The following is a 2982-nucleotide window of genomic DNA, read 5'->3' as shown; positions in this document are numbered from 1 at the left end:
GAGAAATCTGTTTCTAGACAGGTCAACTAAGGGCAGGCTGCTGTGCCCCTGGGGCAGCAGGAACTGCCAGAGGAGCCCCAGGGCAGGGACTCCTGTGCTGTCCTGGAGAGAGGGGCTGGCACAGGGGTCTGCAGGCAGCCTGGGGGTAGGGAGTCTCCTGGACACCAGAAGAAGGGGCACAGAGAGTGTCACTGTGCTCTGCCTCTTTGTGCCACTAAGGCCAGTCCCAGCTTGGAGGCTGATGGAGCGGCTGACACACGTCACCCTGATCCCTGGAGCTGCTGTGCCCTTCAGAGGGTCTGGGGCTGTGGAGTGAGTGCCCAGAGCTCTGCAGCCCCCTGCGGCGGGCACTGCTGGGGGCCACTGCCACCACTGGGTGGGCTGAGGAGAGGGCAGGGGAGGTGGGGAGAGCCGGGGAGGTTCTGGGCTGGTCTGGAAAGGGCCCGGGAGAGGAAAGCGCCAATGTCAGCTCAGCTGTGTGAATGGGCAGGGAGAGGACACACACCAGGGGCTTGTGGTGCAGAGCCAGGTCTCATGGAGGGGAACCAAGACATGCCGGGCACAGAAGAGAGGAGGTCGGGCTGTGCCCTTGGTTGCCAAAGCAGGAGGGCTGTGGGGGGGACGGGTCACTGAGGGCTGTCGTGGGGACCGTGCCAGGGGGAGGTTTCCCCAACCCTGAATGCACCCTGCCCTGTGCGGTGCCTGCACAGAGGGGCCATGGGGCCATGTGTGGGCACTGGGGTGGGGCACAGATGGGAGCTCCAATGCTTCTCACCACTCCACTGCAAAAGAGAAACTCTCAGGAGAGCTCTGCCAGCCTAGCCCCACGAGCCCTTGTCCCTGCTCCAGCCATGCCACAGCAGAGCTGAGGACCAAGAGGTCCCTCAGGCAAAGCTGGGACAGCCTCGTGGAGCTGGCCCTGAGCACCAGGAGAAGCAGAGCACCCTCCTCCTGTGTCCCCATCCTGCTGGGAAGCTGGCACGGGCACCAGGGAAAAGGCCTGTTTCTGCCTGGGGTCAGTGCAGGACTTTTGCATGTGAGGTGAACGTGACAGCTGCTGTGCTGCAGAAACACTGGCCATGACCCCTCGCTGCAGCCCCCACTGCCCCCTGCCCCTGCCCTGCTAACCTGCTGCCACCCCCATGCTGCCCTGTCTTCCGTCCCCTCTCCTCACACTGCAGGGACAGGCAGTGCAGCAGGAGCTGGCACAGCCCCACAGGTGCTACCTGACCCCTGGCCTTTCCCATCTCCCCCCAAACATGACGTCCATCTTCAAGAAAGGAGAAGGAAGAGGGTCTGGGGACGGACTTGCGGGTCCTGGTGGACATCAAGTTGACAAGAAGTCAGCAGGGTGCTCCTGCAGCAAAGATGGCCACCCTTAACTTGGCTTGTATTAGCAAGAGTGCAGGCAGCAGGGTGAGTGCAGTGGGACAGATGAAATATCCTGGCAGCCTCAACCAAAGAGAAGCAAAATAAAGAAAGGGCACAACTGGCAGAGTAGCAGTCTTGGAGAGAGCGGTATGATCAGTGTTGTGCCCAGATACTGCAAACATTTCAAAACACCCCCCTGCCTGCCGCCCGNGCAGCAGGAGCTGGCACAGTGCACAGGTTCTGCCCGGCCCTCGGCCCTCCCCACCTCCCCCCCCAAACATGACATCCATCTTCAAGAAAGGACAAGGAAGAGGATCTGGGGAATGACCTGCAGGTCCTGGTGGACATCAAGTTGACAAGAAGTCAGCAGGGTGCTCCTGCAGCAAAGAYGGCCACCCTTAACCTGGCTTGTATTAGCAAGAGTGCAGGCAGCAGGGTGAGTGCAGTGGGACAGATGAAATATACTGGCAGCCTCAACCAAAGAGAAGCAAAATAAAGAAAGGGCACAACTGGCAGAGTAGCAGTCTTGGCGAGAGTGGTATGATCAATGTTGTGCCCAGATACTGCAAACATTTCAAAACACCTCCCTGCCCGCCGCCCGCCCCCCAAAAAAAGACATTTCTGCTAGTTGCCAAGTGGCTGGAGCCACATGTGCCCAGACTTGCTCACAGGGGAGAGCTCCAGGGGGACTTCTGATTTACTCAACCTTTGATAGCACAGCCAGGATTATGATTTTTAAGCGATAGCACCTGTATTTGCAAGTGTAACTTTTTAGTCAAAGCATTAGAAGTCATGCTCAAGCACCCCCGTGTGGGGTGCATTGGCTTTTCATTGGCTTCAGTGGCTGTGGGATGAAGCCTGAGTTGGGTCTGAAAGAGAAAAGATTAGGACTGAATGTCCTGAGGGTGACTATAAACTGATTGATGCTTTCTATGCTCCTCAGTGATACTTCCTCTGGTCCCACCTCAGTCTATTCTGAACTCTGTTTTTCTCCTTGCATAATAGATCAGGATTGTGGAGAAAGAGCTGAGGCCAGGGAAATGCCACGCTGATAATCTGGGCAGCCTGGGGAGTCCACTGAAAAAGCAAGTATGTGTGCGTGAGACCTCACAGCACAGGCCTGGAAAAGCCAAGTCACCGTGACCCTCCCAAGGTGCCAAGGACCCCAAGTCCTGAGCCACAGGGCTGGATACGGCCTCCTCTGCTCATGCCAGGGGCTCCTGACACACCTCACAGAGTAAGATAAATTTCTGTGGGAGAGGTGGAGGAAGAAAGAAGAAATGAATCAAAAGAGGAGGAATGCAAGCCAGGAGTCCCACCAGGAAACACCTCCAAATACAGGTGCATTTACCCCCTCTCTGGCAAGGCCATTTCTTCCACGATCAACAGCACCTGGAAGAAGGAGGGTCTTTTCCTGACACCCCTGGTGGGAAGTGGGATGGGGGGGCAGCAGGATTTGAGATACCCCTTCCAGCTGAGTGGGAGTTGCTGGGCACTCAAGCAAAGATTTCAGCCTGGGACCTTGAAGTGCTGGGTGGCCGAAGACTACGGGATGCCTCCCATGTGTGGCTCACAAGGGACCTCAGTCACATCACGGCCACCACTGAAATG

The sequence above is a fragment of the Apteryx rowi genome, unplaced genomic scaffold (assembly GCF_003343035.1).
Source record: "Apteryx rowi isolate R43461 unplaced genomic scaffold, aptRow1 scaffold_1804, whole genome shotgun sequence".
Lineage (NCBI taxonomy): Eukaryota > Metazoa > Chordata > Aves > Apterygiformes > Apterygidae > Apteryx > Apteryx rowi.
The sequence above is the reverse complement of the archived record's forward strand: the minus strand, read 5'-3'. Positions refer to the sequence as shown.